The 21,932-nt window shown below is 42.8% G+C and overlaps 1 protein-coding gene across 1 annotated transcript in view; it reads left to right on the forward strand.

The window, feature by feature from the left end:
- The window catches only part of UVSSA (UV stimulated scaffold protein A), a 90,251-nt gene that overhangs the window by 17,811 nt on the left and 50,508 nt on the right, over nucleotides 1-21,932 (forward strand). The gene's annotated exons all lie outside the window — the stretch shown is intronic.

Raw genomic sequence — 21,932 nt, forward strand, 5'->3', positions numbered from 1 at the left:
TAATTTTATTTTACATATTTAGTTATCTCAAAAACATATAATTGGTGGGTTTATAATAGTTGATAATGTGCATATAATTCTAGTCCCCGTAGTTCATGTCATTCCCCTTAAGGCCATGTCCACACTGCTGACTCCGTGCAGAATGTCTGCTAGGAAAATACGGGCACATTTGAAAGTTCCGGCGGGTGCTAGGACCGTACAGAAATGCGCAGTCTCATAGACAGCAATGCATTTCCCAGCAGTATCCACAGAAAGAAGAGATATTTCTATTCTTTCTACAAACGCCGGAATCGGCCAGCGTCCTTTTTACAGCTCTCTACTGCTTCGACTGGTCCGGGACCAGTCGAAGCAGCAGAGAGCTGCAAAACGGTTGTTGTCCTGTTTCTGTCCTCTCCCTCTCATGTATTACCTATAACCTGATGATTTTCTAGTAAAGAATAATGGCCATTTTTGCACAAGACGTGAGTGCCCCTGCTATGTTACTCTCTCTACTTCGAGTCGACTTTTTTTTTCCTGCACAATATGAATTTTGCCCATACCGCAATACCGGTTGGGCCCCTCCCCCACTCGAATGAGTGAGTGAATTATCCGCCGTAGTGCGCTTTCCCCACTTCGGGTAACTAATCATATGTGACCCGCGATTGCTGCTCTGCCTTTCTTCAGCCCCCCCCAATGAATTAGCATCTGCGCTGTCCCCACATCTGTCCCCACATCATGTCACCCGCAAGCGCTCCTCTGCTCATCCTCCTATGAGTTGCGGGCCGCCAGCGCTAGAAATCTTTACTGTACTACAAATAACGTTGCCCGGGCTGCAAAAATAAACAAAATTAACTTTAACTAACCTTTCACAGAGCCGTCAGCCTATCACCGGCTGCAGCGATGTCCCGCCTCGGCTGCTGATAGGCTGAGCCCACTGTAAGGAGCAGGTTGGCTTCATACATGACAGTGTGCTAAGCCGATCACCGGCCGCAGAAATAGGCTGGCGGCTCTGTGACTTTCCCGTCCCAAGGAAACAGCAAGAGTACCGCAGCGCAGGACAATGAAGATGGTACCAGAGCCCGGGCAACGTTATTTGTAGTACAGTACAGATTTCGAGTGCTGGCGGCCCGCAACTCATAAGAGGATGAACAGAGGAGCGATTGCGGTGACATGATCTGGGGACAGATGTGGGGACAGCGCAGCTGATAATTCATTGGGGGGGTGTTGGAAGAGAAGCGGCGCCCAGGACACATGGGGAGGGGGGGGGGGGGGAAATACTGTTAAATACCGTGGAACCGCCATCACAAAAATACCATGATAAACGTTTTTGCTCATACCGCCCAACTCTACTATGCTACAGGGGCTGTAAAGTTAGTGTAGTTCATAATATAGTGTCTGTACCTGTGTGTGACGGTTTTCTCACAATTCTTCTGTGATTTTCACTCCAATATTTATTTTTACCAGCATACAAAATGACTGTTGTCTCAGATTTTTCCCAGGTTTCAATGCGGCCAAGACCTGACTCACTAGTCAGCTGATGACAGCGAGCCTGTCTGCTTCAATGGGTGGAGCGATCGCTTGGTGGGAGAGAGATCAATCTGCAACTAATGCAACAGCTGGAGGCACCCTGATTGAAAACCACAGGTCTTTTGAATGGATGTAGCTCATTTATGTTTTAATGGGTGGGGTGGCTGATGTGTGGGAGGGAGGAAGATGGAATTGTGGGATTTGTAGTTAAAAAAAGAAAAGTAAACAGGAAATACTAGTTCACAAACAGCTAGCCACAGTGTTATGGTAAACTCACAACATCGCTATTTAGCCCTAAGACAAGCAAAAATCATTCCTAAGCATGTCCATTACTGTCTGCCAGGTACGTTCTAAAATCACCTTATTGTGGATAACCCCTTTAATCCACTTAGTGGCAGGGCACCTATAAGTTTGGACAGCAACTCCAGAGGTTCGTGGTGTTTTCCTCATGAGTTCAACACGTATGCATATTGAAGTACTGCCAACTCCATACTTTCTGCACTGCTATTTGTAGCTTAAAGCGGTACTCCACTGCTCAGCGTTTGGAACACACTGTTCTGAACTCTGGAGCCAGCGCCGGGAGCTTGTGAAAAGCCCTGCCCCCTCATGACGTCACGCCCCACCCCCTCAATGCAAGTCTTTGGGACGGGGTGGGGCGTGACATCATAGACCCATAGACTTGAATTGAGGGGGCGGGGCATGACGTCACGAGCTCCCGGCTCTGACTCCAGCGTTCGGAACAGTTTGTTACACACGCTGAGCAGCAGAGTACCCCTTCAAGCTTGCATGAACAGCTGATCCAATGTCACTGGAAGTGACGTGGGTTCTCTGTTTTACCAAGGTTCGCGATTTTACCACATCACCGGGAAAACCCCTTTTTAATAATTTAGCTTATTTTTGCCTCAAAAAAAGTTACTAACAAAAAACATTTTTTTTTTCTAAGAAATGCATATAAAGCATTACATTTATTTTAAAAGGAATTTAAAAAAAATCTGTTTCAAATTGAATCACATAGTAAATAATAGTAAACAATTTAAATCACCGATGTATCCAATCTGTGTTAATTTCATCATGTGCGCACCAGCCAACATCTGCGCGTGCTTCTTATGAGATGGCCATTGGTGTCCTGGAAGATCTCCTTTCAATCCTAAATCAGGGCATCATTGAGCTCCTGGACAATCCCTGGGGCTACTTGGTGGTGTCAGGTGCACTGATGGCCCTTATTTACTAAGAGTGTTGTGTAGGTTTCTTTGTGGGTTTTCATTCCCTACAATTTATTTTCCACGGTATTTACTAAGGTTTCCCTACATTTTGCTTTTTTTTACACATGTTCTGACCTGTCAGGTTTTCCTCAGATCAAATCCACCACATTTTATGTGGAAACCTTAGTAAATATGTTGGGTTTTTGTGAAAATGTTGGGAACACGCCCCTTTTTGGAGACCACGCCCACTTCCCGGCAGCCACGCACCTTTTCCGGGTTTTCCTGGCAAAATGGAGAGTTAGTTATGGTTTTTCCAATTCTGGTGCAAATTCTGGCGCAGACAGAATTTCTGGTGCAATGCGACAGAATCTGACGCACAACCTGACAAAACATGTCGGGTTTGCATTAGTAAATGAGGGTCAATGTCCCAGAGGTTCTGATTCACATTCAGGTCAGGCAGTGTAATCAATACCTTCCTCATCCACGAACTGCCTACACACCCTGCCCATGAGACTGAGCAATGTCCTGCACCAGGAGGAATCCAGAGCCCATGGTACCAGTATATGTTCTGACAGTGGCCAGGAAGATTTCATCCTTGTACCTAACAATAGTCCGTCTATATTTGGCTATCACAACAGGTTGGTTTTTTTTCTTTGTTGTCTTTCAAAGATTTGCCTCCCCAGACAATCACTAACGCACCTCTAAACTAGTCATGCTAAATGATGTTGCAGACAGCAACCGTACACCATGACACATGCAGACTTTTTCAGGTCTGTTACATTTGCTCTGTGTGACGGAAATAGTATGGGACACTAATGGCGTTCCAGTCAGTTGTGCTGCTCAGTGCTAGGCTGTGAGCAGGGGTCTCTCTAGATGTCGTGCCCTCATGCCACCTTTGTTTGGTCATAAATGTGCACACAGTAGCCCACTGGAGGTCTTTTTTGTAGGGTTCTGGCTGGGGTTTCTCCTAACACAAAGGAAAAGATGTCGGTTCTGCTACTGGGTTGATGCCCTTCCACGTCCTTGTCCAGCTCCTCATGTAGCCGTGTAGCAGCCTGTGTCTGGGTGTTCCATGCTTTTTTTTTTTTTTAGGCTGAGCTAGGAAACATAGCTAACCTTGTAACACCACATGTGGCTGTGCCATCCTGTAGGAGCTGGGACTACTTGTGCAACCTAAATGGGTTGCAGGTACCTCCTCATTTTACCATTAATGACCAGGAAGCTAGCACAATGCTATGGGGGATAAGTTTTAGGTCGTGGGGGAGGGATGGTCCGAGCTCTAGGGCCTCCCGCGATCTCCTGTTTGTAGCTCCGGTTCTCTAGCACAGGAGCACGTCACGACCCTTGCCCAAAGCAGAGGCCGCCACGCCCCCTCCATAAATCTCTATGGAAGAGCCAAAGATTGTCAAATGGCTCTCCCATAGAGCTATATGGAAGGGCATGGCGCGGGTCGTGATGCGCTCCTGTGCTAGAGAACTGGGGCTCCAAACAGGAGATCGCAGTGGGCCCCAGCACTCAGACCCCCCCCCCGTGATTTAAAACTTATCCCCTATTTTTCGGATAGGGGATACGTTTTTTGTTCATGATACTTGTCCTTTTTAGCATGTAAATTTCAGAGGGAAAAAAAACACCTGCCTTGACCTGCAAAAATAAAGCGACTTTCTTGAATGTCATTTGTATTACTTCTTTTTGCGGCATTATTTGGCACCTGTAAAAGTGTATAGGCGCACACTGTTTTTTTATATTCCTTTACTTGCATACAAAATAGTGGCCATTGTATTCCACCATGGGAGCATTAAAGGGGTTCTCCACCATAAGGTGATTTTAGTACGTACCTGGCAGGCAGTAATGGACATGCTTAGGAAGGATCTGCGCTTGTCTTGGGGCTAAATGGCTATGTTGTGAGATTACCATAACACTGTGGATAGCTTTTTGTGAACTGGTATTTCTTTTTTGAATTTTCTTTTTGCCTACAAATCCCATAATTCCATTGTCCTCCCTCCCACACATCAGCCACCCCACCCATTGAAACATGAATGAGCTGCATCCATTCAAAAGACCTGTGGTTTTCAATCAGGGTGCCTACAGCTGTTGCATTAGTTGCAGATTGATCTCTCTCCCACCAAGCGATCCCTCCACCCATTGAAACATAAATGAGCTACATCCATTCAAAAGACCTGTGGTTTTCAATCAGGGTGCCTACAGCTGTTGCATTAGTTGCAGATTGATCTCTCTGCCACCAAGCGATCCCTCCACCCATTGAAGCAGACAGGCTCCCTGTCATCAGATGACTAGTGAGTCAGGACTCGGCCGCATTGCAACCTGGGGAAAATCCGAGACAACAGTCATTTTGTATGCTGTTAAAAATAAATATTGGGGTGAAAATCACAGAAAAATTGTGAGAAAACCATCCGACACAGGTACAGACACTATATTATGATCTACTCTAACTTTACAGCCCCTGTAGCATAGTCAAATAAAAAAAAATCCTGGAATACCCCTTTAATTCTTTTGTAACAATTCATGTAAATTGGAGGTAAAAAAAAAAATAAAAAGTGCCCTCCACCCTCTCTGACCGTCCACTGTTGACTAGAAAGCTATGCTGTCCTTGAATATTTGTGCTGGGTGCAGTTTACCTTCTGACCACTAGAGTGAGCACCTCGCACACACAATTCCTCTCCAGCCTGATAAATGGCACAGGTAGTAAAATACACTGGCATAGGTAGATGTGTTCGTCAGCTCCTTTATAACATGTCATTATCTCGTTAGCTTAACCCTTTCAGTGATGGCTCATTGATGAAGACAACGACTTCTACAGCTCCGGATACTTGTCTAATTTTTAAAAAGTGTATATTCATTTCAGTCAGTCACTTTTAATCAGTGTTTCCCAACCAGAGTGCCTCCAGCTGTTGCAAAACTACAGCTCCCAGCATGCCCGGACAGCCAAAGGCTGTCCGGGCATGCTGGGAGCTGTAGTTTTGCAACAGCTGGAGGCACTCTGGTTGGGAAACACTGCCTTCATTTTTAGCACTTGCTGACATGTTTGTTGTCCCCAAGACGTGCCACGTGTAATGCGTTCGTGTGACCAGACCCTCCTAAACGGTGACGGTTCATGTTCTGGTCATGTGCCGTATTTCCCATTGTTGAGAATACAAAACGTTGATCACATGACATTTGCTTCTTGGTGCACGTTCTTTTCAGCGGGCGGTTTCCATTCTGCAGCCGGTGGATTCATGAGGTTTTTCTGTCACCTGTTAAGAGAAGAGACTGTGGGTGAAGTTAAAGGGGTACTCCAGTAGAAAACTTTAATTTAAAAATGTTTTTTTTTTTTTTTTTTTTACATCAATTGGTGCCAGAAAGTTAAACAGATTTGTAAATTACTTCTATTAAAAAATATTAATCCTTCCAGTACTTATTAGCTGCTGAATACTACAGAGGAAATTATTTTCTTTTTGGCACACAGAGCTCTCTGCTGACATCATGACCACAGTGCTCTCTGCTGACACCGCTGTCTACTTTAAGAACTGTCCAGAGTAGGAGAAAATCCCCAAAGCAAACATATGCTGCTCTGGACAGTTCCTAAAATGGACAGAGATGTCAGCAGAGAGCACTGTGTGCCAAAAAGAAAAGAATTTCCTCTGTAGTATTCAGCAGCTAATAAGTACTGGAAGGATTAAGATTTTTTAATAGAAGTAATTTACAAAACCAGTTGATGTTAAAAATAAAAATTCCACCGAGGGTGTCTACACTGATATAGACGAGAAGTGCAGAATCATGGGAAATATAGTTATTAGTTTTATAGGAACACAACATGCATGTCTTCTTTGATCTAAAGACAATAAAATAAAGTAAAATTAAGAATAAAAATCAAGTAGGTGTCATGGCTTTGTGTTTTTTACTTTATTTTGGAATGTTATGAAGTCTGATAACCCCCATAAAGGGATTATCCCAAGATTAATAGTTATCCGACCGCTGGGACCCCCTGTGATCTCCAGAATGGGCTCTGGTCCATTGCGCTGCATGGAGTGGTAGACTGCATGCGCACCATACATTGTCTTTGGGAGATGTTAGAGTGATGTACTTATTCTGTGGATAGGGGATGCGTTTATTTTTTTTTTTTTTGGCCACTTAACCCCTTTAAGACAGTGTTATCCAAATAGTGCATCTTCAGCTGTTACAAAACTACAACTCCCTGCATGCTGGGAGTTGTAGTTTTGCAACCGCACACCGTTTGGAAAACACTGCTTTAAGATATCAAATGTAGTCTAGTAGTCACTGTTCTGTCTTTTTTACATGTGGGTGAGATATATATACATATACATATATATATATATATATATATATATATATATATATATATATACTCAATGTGTGTGTGTATGTGTGTATGTTCCACAAAAACTTTCAAACGGCTAAAGATATTAACATGAAACTTGGCGCACGTGTTACTTATATGTCAGCAACAAACATAGGATAGGTAATTTAACCCTTACTAGCCCCCATTTGCCAGGGGCGGGGTTTATGTTTAAAGTCCCATACAAGTCTATGGGAAATATATGTTACTGCATAACTTCCAAACGGCTGGAGATATTTCCATAATACTTGGTCACATGTTACTTATATGTCCACTTAAAATATAGGATAGTTAATTTAACCCTTAACTACCCCCATTTGTGAGGGTCGGGGTTTTTTTTTTAAAGTCCCATGCAAATCAATGGGAAATGTATGTTCCCATCTAATTTCCATTAGGCTGGAGCTATTTCATTACCTGGTACACAAATTACGGGTCAGGATATGAGGACGGGATGGGAGGACGGGATGTAACTTATATGTCCACTTAAAATATAGGATAGTTAAATTAACCCTTAACTACCCCCATTTGTGAGGGTTGGGATTTTTGTTTAACGTCCCATGCAAATCAATGGGAAATGTATGTTCTCACATAATATCCGTACGGCTGGAGATATTTCAATACCTGGTACACATATTACGGGTTGGGATAGGAGGACGAGATAGGCTGTCCAAAGGCTGTCCGGGCATGTTGGGAGTTGTAGTTTTGCAACAGCTGGGGGCACTCTGCATGGGAAACACTGGTCTATGTAGAGGTCAAGAGCTTCTTTGGGGTCCTGTACAGTACATGCAATGTCCTAAAAAAAAAAAAAAAAAAGTAACATGGAGTCGCCCTCACCTAGTGTCCAAAGGAGCAGCTAACCCTGGTACAGGTAAAGTGTACAGAACATGTAATACCTCTCTGTACTGTAGGGGGCGCTACCAGACATCAGTCAGTGCATACGCTTCAGTAATACAGGTGTTTTTACCTGTAAATTGCCCATTCTGATTGGTCATTTCTCTTGGCCATTGACAAGTTTCACAGATCTGGTCTGTCTGTACATTGTATGTTGAGTCTGGTTTCAACTTACAATGGTCCAGAAAAGACAATTATATGTTGAAACTATTGTATGTTTAGGCCATTGTAAGTTGAGGGATCACTGTATATATCTTTCTGTGTTTCCATTACATAGATAAATGCTTTTATTTTCTGGTGCAAAGAGGTGTTCCCAAGCCTCTGAATTGCTGATGGCCAGAAAAGCCACGGTTTTCAGTCCGGTCACAAAACTAGAAACGGGGCAAAATGAGCCAAACAGTCACTATCTGAATCTGGTCAGATCATTCAAATGAGATGCGGGTCCGGCTGGGATGTACAAGGATGGGAATGTGGATGTTGATGTGGGGCAGGAAGTATTACCATGGGGACGTAATAAACTAAAACCTATTTAATTAATCTTTTCTCATATCAAATTCTCCTTTCCATGAGACTGGAAAATGTGTTTTTAAAAAATAAAAGTTTTTTTTATTTTACTTTATGTTTTGTATAATGTCAACAAAAATCTTGTCCACTTCACATGGTCTAGTTATAATTTTTACAGTTATGTCAAATTCCTTCATGAGTGAGGAACCAAAGGGGCGGATCCATTTCAACCAATCACTGGACGGCTGAGTACCTGTCTTCAAACCATATTTTTTAAACTAACTCAGATTATGTTCCCTAACCACTACTTACACCCTCCTGTCCTTAAAATAGCTCTGTATTATACCTTTCCCCTTGCTTACATTGTGTGAGCTCCCGGCAGGAGAAAGTGGGCGTTCCCCAGCAGGCGTGATGTCACTGAAGCCTGCGAGAGCTGTTCCTCGACACTTCCTGAGTTTGGTCTCCTGCCATGCTGGGAGGAGACCAAACCAACTGATTGACTTGCGCAGGGAACAGAACAGAGCCACCTAGTGGCCGTTTTTTAAATCACATTAAAAATATATAAAGAATGAGAATTTTAACAGCAAGTAAATAGCAAAGTGTCTTATAATCACACAAGGAACAATAAATTAAAAGTTTAGTTTGGTGACAGGTACTCTTTAAAGGGGTATTCTGGGCAAAAATATCTTATCCCCTATCCAAAGCATAGGGGATAAGATCTCTGACCACAGGGGGCCCGCCACTGGGACTCCCTGCAGCAGCCCGCATTCTATGCGTAGCTGCGTCTGCAGTTTTGGAAACCGCGGGGTTCCGAGACTGGGGCGTGATGTCACACCACGCCCCCTCCATTCATTTCTATGGGAGGGGGCATAACAGCCGCAACGCCCCCTCCCATAGACATGAGTGGAGGGGCTGTGGCGTGATGTCACGTCCACGTCTCGGAAGCCCGGCTGTTTCCAAAACTGCAGACGCAGCTATGCATAGCTGCTGCAGGGAGATCGTGGAGGCTCCCAGGGGCGGGCCCCCCGCAATCAGACATCTTATCCCCTATCCTTTCGATAGGGGCTAAGATGTTTTTGCCCGGAATACCCCTTTAATTCTTCGAAAGCAAAATCTGAGCTATGAGCTGGGCTGTGATTGGTTTAGACAGATTCGTAGATTTCCCCCCATAGTTTATTTTTTATTTTTTCAGAATATTTTTATTAAAATTAAAAGTCATAATTTAATATAAAAAGTTATAATTTAAAATAAAACTAATTTCTGACTGGTTTGACACCTTTAGATTGCTGTTTTCTATGTGATTATAGCATCTCATGCAATGTGCTATGAAGCAATCAGAAAGCCTCTTAAAGAGTGAAAACAAAGGTTTTTTCTTTATTCCCCAGGGAGAAATTAGCATCTCTATGTCTGATAGATTTTTTTTTTTGTTTTTTTCCCCCCTCCGTGTAGTGCTAATGCAGTCGGGCGCCATATCAAATTCAGTGAAATTGGCCATGAAATTCATTGCCCTGTAAATAAAGATAATTCAAATGAAAACAAAACTGTGCGCCGCTGCGCTCTACAATATACAGGGCGTAATGAAAATGAATGGTCGCACTTAAAGGCCCAGATAAACACTTCTTCTTTTCTTGCCATTTAAATACTTCATTCTGTCAACTAGTAAAGGGTTTTCCCCCTTTTTCATTTAATTTTTTTATTTGTAAGTCACATAGAAATATGAATCATGGGGGTAAATTTGGTTCCAACCTGTCCCCTCCCATCACAAAACTATTTTTACTTTTTCTTTTATTAAACATTTTTCTTTACCGTAAGGAGTATATGTTTGATTCTTTATCTGCAATAATACATTTTTATAAAAAAAAAAAAAAAAAGTTGAAATAAAAAGTGATTTTCTGCCACAGTTTTTTTTTTCAAATACAAAAATAAAATATTTAATTTAAAATATAATTTGTGTGTGTGTGTGTGTGACTGCATATACAAACATTATATTTATATATATATATATATATTAACACAACAGCAAAAAAAATAGCTAAATATAAGATATTTGTAACAGCATGTGCATAATAGCCTAAGGCCTATTGTGTACAAAATGATATCCGAGAAACGAGAAGGGAGACACTTATACTAGTATAAAATATATAATTTTATTGGTATACATTAAAAATCTTATAAAAATCGTATTGGTATTGGGGGAACACCACCACAGTATTGGTATTGGGGCGAAGGACATCCCGAAACGTGCGTTAGGGTGGCGTCGCTCCAGCGGACCTCTATGGTTATTGCCATTACAATTTTGGTATGTATGTAGCTTTCATGTGAGCTTGTCTTCAATATTTATGGGAGGAATCCATGGTCCCTATGTTTTATATAGCATATACACATACGGATACTCACCTATTATTATATGTTGACTTCATATGTATGTGGGTCTGTTCTGGAGCGACGTCTATGTATTCTCCATTTAGTGAAATTTTTGTGTTCCCCCAATACCAATACTATTGGTTTTTAATGTATACCAATAAAATTAGATATATTTTATACTAGTATAAGTGTCTCCCATCTTGTTTCTTGGATATAAACATTATATATATATATATATACAAACACAAAAAAAGATATGTTGGCCAGCACATACTGATACCAAACTACTGTATGGACCCGGCATACAGGTGCACGCTGCTAGGCTGAATATACATAAACAGGAGAATACAGCAGCACACTGCTAGCACTAAGATACAGATAAAACTTGAAATGCTATATTGCTACAATGCAAAAAATGAAAAAATTGAGGTGCTTTGCTCACCATTTGGCCAAATAGTTTGCACCTCAGTTTTTCATTTTTTGCATTGTAGCAATATAGCATTTCATGTTTTATCTGTATCTTTGTGCTAGCAGTGTGCTGCTGTATTCTCCTGTGTGTGTGTGTGTGTGTGTATATATATATATATATATATATATATATATCTCCATACAATAGTTTGGAATCGATAGTTCATATATATTGTGTGTGTAAGTATAAATATACATGTGTTTACATATAAACACATATATATTTGTGTGTGTATATGTGAATACATGTATATATTTATGTATGTTTTATATATATATATATATATATATATATATATATATATGGCATCAAGACAAGAAGAAAAAACGCTGCGACTCCGGACCGGAAGAAGCATCATTTGATGCGAAACTAGCTGGTCGTCTAGGGCCCTCCCCGCAGCGTCCACATCGTCCTCTTTCCCCATTCCCAGCCCCGATGTTGGTTCACCGAAAGCAGTACTTGCACTGAAGCTGTGACAGCTATAAAGAAAAGCTTGAACGTGGTGAGTCGCAGCGTTTTTTCTTCTTGTCTTGATGCCATACACAAGTTATCTGTTGCATTATGCATTGCACCCCACCAAGCCACGGGACTGTGAGCGCACCTGACCCATAGGTAGCTTCTGAAGACACACTGTGCCTGGCTCATTTCCTCTGTTTGAGATAGATATATATATAGATATATATATATATATATATATATATATATATATATATATCAATCTTATTTATACTGTCAGGAATAATATTCTTATTAAATTTTATTATTTAGCTGCAGATTTTAACCCCTTCATTGACCCAGCTAGTTTTGGCCTTTATGACCCATTCCGTTTCTTCAAATCTGACAAGTGTCTCTTTAAGTGGAAATAACTTTGAACTGCTTTTTTTTACGTGGCAAAGTGATTCAAAGTTTGTTTTTTGAGACATATTGTACTTTATATTAGTGGTACATTTTTGTTGATACATGAAGTGATTTTTGTGAAAAACTCAAAAATATTGTGAAAAATTGGAAAAAATTTCATTTCTCTGTTTTAAACTCTCTACTTGTAAGAGAAATAGTTATTAATTCACATCCACAACATACTTTATGCTGGCATCATTTGTTAAACATTCTTATACTTTTTTACGACATTAGAAAGCTTATCATAATATGAGCTTTTTATCAAATTTTCTACAAAAGTTCAAAATCAAATTTTTTTTTTTTCAGGGACCACTTGGTGTGTGTGTGTGTGTGTGTGTGTGCAATAGATATATATATCAGGGGTGTGGAAATAAAAAAAAAAAAAAACTACTTGTCCAAGGGACTAAAGCGGAACACAATCTACTTGTCCCTCAAGAAGATCCACTTGTCCTGGTAGATGAAATAATTTCAACTAAAATAGTATGATCCCCCCCCACTAGACCACCAGGGATGGATATAAGATCCCTTTAGACACTGCTGTCAACTTAGACAGCGGTGATCTAATGGTTTAATAGCGGCCACGGTGATCGCAGCATGCCTGGCTATTATGGCGGAAGAGCTGTAGCTAGCCCCCCCCCCCATATCTGACCCCCATAACTCCAATTTTTCCATATACAGGGATGAGGGTAATCTTGTGTGACATGATCTGTAGTTTTTATCGGAACTTTTATTAGGAAAGGGGCTTATTCCCATATATACGCACTTCTTAAAATATTTTAATCACTATTTTTCAGTCTTCATAGGGACTTATATATGGAGTCTTTTGATTTTGTAACAGTGAACAGCGCTGTGTTACTGGGGGGGGGGGGGTGTTCTGCTTCTCCAGTTTATGTGCTGCATTTTATTTACTCTAATTATGTGTCAGAAAATGCTGGAAGTTGCATTTAGTTTCTAGATAACTAACTACAACTCCCAGCATGCCCTGATGCAGCCTATGGTTGTGTGGGTGTTGCAGCATGTTGCACTGTATAGTAGTACAGTTATGGTTATTGTGCAACATGCTGGGAGTTGTAGTTTTGGTTTGTGTCAGCTGTAGAGCCATAGTCTGTGTCAAGGAATACTGGGAATTACAGTTAGTAACTACAACACCCAGCATGCCCTGATACAGCCTATGGCTCTGCAGCTGACCCAAACCAAAACTACAACTCCCAGCATGTTACACTTTATAGTTCTACAGTTTAGGTTACAGTGCAACATGCTGGGAGTTTTAGTTTTGGTTGGGGCGGGTTTGCGTGCATCCGTGGGGCTCTTGGTTGGTGGGTGAGTATGAAGGGGACAGGATTCTGGGGGTGCAATTTAGTGCGGGTGACCAGAAACCACTAAAAATAAATAATATTAGATAGCACAACTGGCGGCAGCACTTGTCAGTCCGCCCCTGAACAAAACATACATGCATACACATATCATACATACACATATACATACACCGGGTCACTGCCCCCTATATTATACAGTATATACATACATACACCTGCCGCTGCCCCCTATATCATACATTACATACATAGACACATTATACATACACCCACCCACATCATACATTACATACACACATCACACATATACCATACACACATCATATATACACATACACTCACACCATACATATGCACACATCATACATACACCTGCCGCTGCCCCCTATATCATACATTACATACACACATCACACAGACACCATACACACATCATATATACACATGACACATACACCATACATATGCACACATTATACATACACCTGCCACTGCCCACCCCACATCATACACACATCACACATACAGGGACATCATACACATATACACTTCATATATACACATGACACATACACCATAAATATGCACACAACATACATGCACACATCATACATACACCCGCTGCTGATTCCCCCCCCCAATCATACATTACATACATATACAACCACCCTTCCCGCGCCTGCATGCTCGGCTTCCTCACCTGAGCCGGTGTGAGGTGAAATCCCCAGCCCGTGCAGTCTCCTCACACACGTCTTCTCCCCGCTCTGTATTTTCCCTGTGAATACTTGAAACCTCCCCGTGATAAAATAGGTCCTGTGTTGACAGAGCAGGGGGGAAGGGAGCGGCTGTGTGGGGGAGGGAGGAGCTGTGGACGTCCTCATTCTCCCCCTGTCTTCTTGTATTATGCAGAGCTGCGCTCTCCATTCTCCGGGAGGGGGGGGTGAGGGGGCGTGGCTTAATCATCTCCTGCAGACGTGTGACCTCAGGTTCTGGCTTCGCTCCTGAGATCCCCTCACACTGGCTGGGGGGCTCTGAGCAGCGGCCCCTGGCTACTGAAATTAGCTGGGGGCCGCTACTGCCCCGTCCATACACTCTGAGCGCTGGTGTGAGGTGCAGACTAGCATCGGCTCCTGCACCTCATACCGGCATTAAAGAAAAATAAGGGAGAAGTCTGTCTGTCCCTGCTAGCCCGATACAGGGCTAAATCTATGAAAAATTCACATGCCCGGCACCCAAAACTACTTGTCCCGGGCATCGGGCGATAGGATTTCCACATCCCTGATATATATTGTTTATTTTTTAATTTTTTTTCTTTTTTTTTACTTCTGTACAACAGCTCCTCCTAGTGTCTGCCCTGCCAAGCACAAGATGCAGTAGCATGTTTAGGACACTAGGGGGAGCTGTTGTACAACTAAATAGCTAATTTACAAAAAAAAAATAATAATAATAAATTGCTGCACTCGCTTCACCCGGAAGTGAAGTATGCAGGAGGGCACAGCTGCAGGAGCTCGGGACCAGTAAGGGCCATTGGGGAAGGGGGACAGGACACTTAGCAGAGCAGTGTGTGTGTCCTGATGCCCATGATTGGGACACACACACTGCTCTGCTCAGGATTGTCATTGCGAAACGCTGCCATCAGCTAGTCAGATTTGACTAGCTGATAGTAGTGATGGGGGATGGGCGGACGAAACCCCCTTAGGTCCCGAGGCAAGATGGCTGGCTATTAGTGATAGCCACCATCTTACCGGGCACGGTGGGATGCCGTGAGTAGCGGCCAGTATCTGCTTGACGTACATGTACGTCATAAGTTGGGAAAACCTTCCCAGTCATGACGTACATGTATGTCATGGGAAGGGGTTAAATCAAAATGTTTTTATGAAACGTAATCTATCACCTTTTAGGGTACATTTTCACACAGGACAGATAATCTTTTCTGCAGCAGAGAATTAGCACCAAACTCTTCTTTTTTTGCCGCTGTGTATTATGTTACTTTTGTAGAGGTGGGGGGTGGTGGTGGGGGTGGGGGGGGGGGGAAGGACATGCTAAAAATCTAAAGTTGCAGACTTTGTTTCTGCAACAAATATTGCAGATTTTGGTTTGCCCATTAAAGTCGATGGGAAAAATTTTCACTAAATCTGTGGCATAAATTGACAGGCTGCGAATTTGACATCCGTTCAGTAAGTCACTTTATATGCAAATGTAGCACTGATTTTTATTATTATTATTATTTATTTTTTTACATAGCATGTGGATGGGAATTCAACAAATCCTTTGCTGCTAATGTAACATGTGGATTATTTTCCAGATGAGAATCCCCTGCAGGAAACCTGCAGCATATTCCCCCTGTGCTGCGAACAATTCTGGTAGGGTACTTTCACACAAGATAGAATCGCGTTGGATTTGGTGCAGATTTTCCGCTGCAGAAAACGTAAAGGAATATAACAATAAAAGTGCTTTTGCTCAACATGATCTACAACCATACTGTACTGTTGCAGATTTTGACTTCCCCCATTCAAATCAATGTGGAAAAACCACAATAAAAGCTGCAACGCAGGTCGGTTTCCGCATTAATTCCACGTGTTTAATAAAACTCACAATTGAGGCCAACGAAATGTGCTGCGGATACTGTAGTGTGTCCCACCCATGTGAGTGCTCTATCAGGATGTTAGGATATGTGAATGACAGATAATTTTTTTCAGTATTTTTTTTTTTTGGGGGGGGCGGGATTTTTTGTGGTTGGTGGATCATTACAAGTAAAGGATGAAGTTACCTATATTTGTGTACTCCTGCGTATTGCAACTGATCATTATGGGATATTTGTGGCATTTATAGGTTTAGGATTATATTAATCGGAGGTGAAATGGTTAAGAAGAGATGAGGAGCTTGTGTCCATGAATTTTTATTTTTTAATGCTCTGGTAGAGACCTCCCATCTCGTGGATGGGAAGGATGAAGGGAGCTTTGGCTGAGTAGATGCACATGAGATATTGGCATGGCAGAATAATTTGCAGGGCCTTCCACGGCAGAGGATTAGCATATAAATAGCAGATGCGATGGTCACCATCACAGCTGAGTACATTTAATTTTTAGTTTATAAGACAGAATGGGTTTTTAAATGCACAGCCATCAAGCTTGCTGGAAGACAAATGAAGTTTAGAGTTCACGTGTCTGAGGACGTCTTCCGCTTCTTTCACTTATTTATTTCAGGCAAAAGGCGCCATCAGGACGGGCATAAAACCCGGCGGGGAAATAATTGAGGTCACAAAACAAATTAATTGCCAAATTTATTTAATGGTCGCAACTCGGGGCTGAGACCGCGGCTACGTCCACCGACTGGCTTCTGGCCACATCCCCCACCCGCATAAGTACTTTACATCCCTTTTAGTTAGCTCTATTAGGGCAGATTAGATGGGATGTCGGCCCGGAGTTGTATCGTGTTTTTTGCTTGTTTAATTGGTTGGACCAACGTTTTTAATATGAAGACAAAATCGATGCCTTGGTCTAAAATGTGTATTATGTTAAATTGTGCCCCTAGACATCTTATCCCCTATCCAAAGGATAGGGGATTAGATGTCTGATCGCGGGGGTCGTGCCGCTGGGGACCCCCACGATCTTAGCTGCTGCACCCTGGACATGCGATGCACGCAGCAAACTTTGCTCCGTGCCGGATGACTGGCGATGCGGGATGGAGGCTTGTGACGTCACAGCCATGCCCCCTCAATGCAAGTCTACGGGAGGGGGCGTGGCGGCCGTCACGCCCCCTCCCATAGACTTGCATTGAGGGGGCGTGGCCGTGACGTCATGAGCGGGGCACGGCCATGACATCACGAGCCTCCAGTGCTGCACCCAATGCTCTAAACGAAAGCCGGGTGCAGCAGGGAGATCGCGGGGGTCCCCAGTGGCAGTAGCCCCGCGATCAGACATCTTATCCCCAATCCTTTGGATAGGGGATAAGATGTCTAGGGGCAGTGTACCACTTTAAAGGGGTACTCCGCTGCTCAGCGCTTGGAACAAACTGTTCCGAACGCTCGAGCCGATGCCAGGAGCTCGTGACGTCATAGCCCCGCCCCCTCATGATGTCACACCCGGCCCCTCAATGCAAGTCAATGGGAGGGGCCGTGATGGCTATCACGCCAGGGGGCGGGGATTGACACAAGGGGGCGGGGCTATGACGCCACGAGTACCCGGTGCCGGCTCTAGCGTTCGGAACAGCGGAGTACCCCTTTAAGCGATTTTCAGGGATTTTACATTCATGGTCTATCTTTGGAATGGGCCATGGATGTGAGAGTCTGACCCCCAGGATTGAAAGGAGTAATTGGCAAATGCGGAACCCTGTGGCCCCTTCATAGCAATGTCCAACTCAGCAGCTTCCATAGGAGTGTGATAGTATCAGGCCCAGCAATTTTTGTGTAGCCTTATACTGCAGGAAAGGGGCAATAGAGCTCCACCAAGAGCTTCGTCATGCAACTGTGGGTCCAGGACACCAATAATATGTCCTAATGTTGTGCCAGGGGTTGTCCACAGTTAAAAGAACGTGGTTTATTTTACCAAAAACTGTAGAAAACCTGTTCTCAGGCTGTGAATGATATTGCTGGTCAGCTGCTTTCACTTGAAAGTTTTTTTTTTTTTTTTTTTTTTTTTGATGGCCCAGGCATAGAATAGGTCATCAATATCTGCTCTGTAGGGCACTGATACCCTGCCGTCAGCTGTTTTGCCAGGGCTGCAGTATCTAAATTTTACGAAAAACTGTTTAGATACTGCACACACAGCTGATCTTTGGGGGGTACTTGGTGTCAGATGCCCACTGATCTAGATATTGATGGCCTATAGTGAGGCTAGGCCATCAGTGAGTCCCAAAAAATCCCTTTAAAGGGGTACTCCGATACTAGACATCTTATCCCCTATCCACAGGACAAGATAAAAACTCATAATAATAATCAACTGGCTCCAGAAAGTTAAACAGATTTGTAAAATACTTCTATTAAACCATCTTCATCCTTTCAGTAATTATGAGCTTCTGAAGTTAAGGTTGTTCTTTTCTGTCTAAGTGCTCTCTGATGACACGTGTCTCGGGAACCGCCCCGTTTAGAAGAGGTTTGCTATGGGGATTTGCTTCTAAACGGGGCGTTTCCCGAGACACGTGTCATCAGAGAGCACTTAGACAGAAAAGAACAACCTTCACTTCAGAAGCTCATAAGTACTGAAAGGATTAGATTTTTTAATCAAAGTAATTTACAAATCTGTTTAACTTTCTGGAGCCAGTTGATATATAAAAAAAAGTTTTTTTCCTGGATAACCCCTTTAACACCTGTTGCTGGTAGAGATGAGCGAACTTACAGTAAATTCGATTCGTCACAAACTTCTCGGCTCGGCAGTTGATGAATTTTCCTGCATAAATTAGTTCAGCTTTCAGGTGCTCCCGTGGGCTGGAAAAGTTGGATACAGTCCTAGGAGACTCTTTCCTAGGACTGTATCCACCTTTTCCAGCCCACCGGAGCACCGGAAAGCTGAACTAATTTATGCAGGAAAAGTCAGCAACCGCCGAGCCGAGAAGTTCGTGACGAATCGAATTTACTGTAAGTTCGCTCATCTCTAGTTGCTAGGTTTTGTCATAGATTGCAGCTGATCTCTGCGGCTCCATGTAACCCAGAAGACCCTTTAATAAAAACTGTTCAAAGGGGGGAAACAAGCAATGTGATTGTTATGGTTCCTTTTCATGCTTGGCCTGTACCTGTAAAGAATGAGTTTCCCCCTATACGGTAGTAAGGTGCGCAGCAGCCACAGATGTATCTGTTTAGCAGAGGTCAGCGCCAAGGAGCTACTTATGTATATTAGAAACCCTGCATGAAATACAAAAGTGCATACAATAAGCATAATAATGACCCCCATATTTAAAAGCCTGGCACTATACGTTATGCATTGTAGAGGCAAACTCACATCTACCTTTTTTGGAAATTAAAAGCCATAAATTGTGTTTAGTGTTTGATATGCGCCGCTGTCAGTGAAAGCTGTAATGCCCCCTAAAACCTTGGGTTGCTTTTCACCTTTCATAAATTCCCGGGGAGATTCTATACAAAAAATAATTTTCAGCTCCGCAGCTCATTGTTATTCGGAGTTGATGGATGGTCGTCATTTACTCAGTGAGGAAGTTAAGTGCTCCTGTCATTTCCAGGAGTATAATTGGGACGTTTCACAGGTCAGCGATAGTGGCAGGGTTTCCCTTTTGATTAGTGTTAGACTGATAACAAAAATTACAGTTTCCTGTGATGGATGGGACCCATAGTGTCTAAATGCAGCGCTCATGCATTGTACCTAAACAAAATTAATTTGCATCTGATTATGTCTTTCCAGAGTACGGGGTTATTGGAGACCACGGGTATTATAATGGGAGGATAGAGGACTAAGGGGAAAGTATGTTCTTGTTATGAGTACACAGATTTGCCCCACTTGACAGGCCCTTTTCTCCATATCACAATCATGGTTAAAAGAAGGGTATTTTATCAACAGACATGTATCAACAGAAGTGTACCATGTTTTTAGGATAAAAGATGGCCATACATATTAGATATCAGCCAAATGCTTGTTCAGCTGACAACTATCTTCCAATTTGTCTACATTTCTCTTACCTCTCCCGAGTTCCTCCTCACATCTTCCCAGTTCCAACTCGCCTCTTCCATTTCTACCTTACCTCTCCCAATTTTACCCTTACCTCTCCCGATTTTACCCTTTCCCCTCCCGATTTTACCCTTACCTCTCCCGATTTTACCCTTACCTCTCCCGATTTTACCCTTACCTCTCCCGATTTTACCCTTACCTTTCCCGATTTTACCCTTACCTCTCCCGATTTTACCCTTACCTCTCCCGATTTTACCCTTACCTTTCCCGATTTTACCCTTACCTTTCCCGATTTTACCCTTTCCCCTCCCGATTTTACCCTTACCTTTCCTGATTTTACCCTTTCCTCTCCCGATTTTACCCTTACCTCTCCCGATTGCCATTTCTACCTCATCTCTCCCAGTTTCCTCCTCTCCTGATTTCCAGCTCACCTCTTCCCTTTCTACCTCACCTCTTCCGATCTTACCAGTCCCAATTTTACCCTCATCTTTCCTGATTTCCACCTCACGTCTCCCATTTCTTCCTCACCTCTCCCAATTGTACCCTTACCTCTCCCAATGTCCACCTCACTTCTCTCATTTCTACCTCGATTCTCCCGATTTTTTTTCGTTACCTCTCCCGATTTCCACCTCACCTTTCCTGAATGCCACCTCTCTTCTTCCATTTCTACCTCACCTCTCCCCATCTTACCTCTCCCGATTTCCACCTCACCTTTCCTGAATTCCACTTCACCTCTTCCAATTTCCACCTGTCTTCTTGGGATATCAACCTGATCTCTTCCAATTCTCTCCTCACCTCTCCAGATTCCTGCATGTCCTCCCTTCCTCTCTAGTTTTTCCTCTGTCTCTCTTAATTCCTCCCCCATGTCTTTCAATCTCACAAAAAACAGGTATTCCATTGTATGACTAATGTATATACGATGGCGTACATCAGAGGCTTCTATCGGGGGTTATACATCAAGAAGTCCTCTATGCCTCAAACAGGAGGATCAAATGTGTACAGAACCTAAAAAGTACTTGCCGATTTAATACATGGATTATATGGATCAAACATCCAGACGTAGGAATGTTTTATGCTTTGTCCAGTTTTCTTCCCCACTATGTTTCTTCACCTTCATAAAGTGTGATAAAGTGTGTCTTAGAATAAAGAAGGTTTATGTGCTTAAAGGTGCATTCTGAGTTGTGTTTTACTTATGTGATGTGCTCCGCCGAGATGGAAATAACTTACGGTACACCTTATCTTTCCCGCTCCTACAATCATTCTTTTGAGTTCAGTCTCATTGCACATTGCTTGCTGTGTAGTGGGTAGGCATGTGCACTGTCCACCCGGCCAATCAGTGGCAAAGGCGGGACACCACTAAGGCTGCTGATTGGCTAAGCGGCCAGTGCACAGGCTGACACAAGGTTTAAAGTTCACCATACACATTAGAGAAAAGTTGGCTAAAACTACTGACTTTGGTACAAGCCAACTATCTTATGTGATGGAGGCTCCAATTGTCCCCCAACATCTTCTTAAACCATCCACACCCAATCCTTTTGTTATTCCTAGAGATAAGACGCTGCCAAAGATGTCTGGCAGTGGCCTATTCCTTTCTCCCCATTGAAAAATGTCTAGCCAGTTGTGCATGTGTATTCTGATTTCTGACAGCTATTAAAGGTTTATGGTTATCTTTAATCGAATGGGTTAAAAGGTCTATTACTAGAAGGGAAAAAAAGGAGAGAAACTGTTCAAACTTTAGTTAAATATTATGAAAATGAGACAACCATGACAGAAAAGTCTTAGAAGTCTGTGAGATAGGCCACTGGGATACTATTA

Source organism: Hyla sarda, chromosome 1 (assembly GCF_029499605.1).
Source record: "Hyla sarda isolate aHylSar1 chromosome 1, aHylSar1.hap1, whole genome shotgun sequence".
NCBI lineage: Eukaryota > Metazoa > Chordata > Amphibia > Anura > Hylidae > Hyla > Hyla sarda.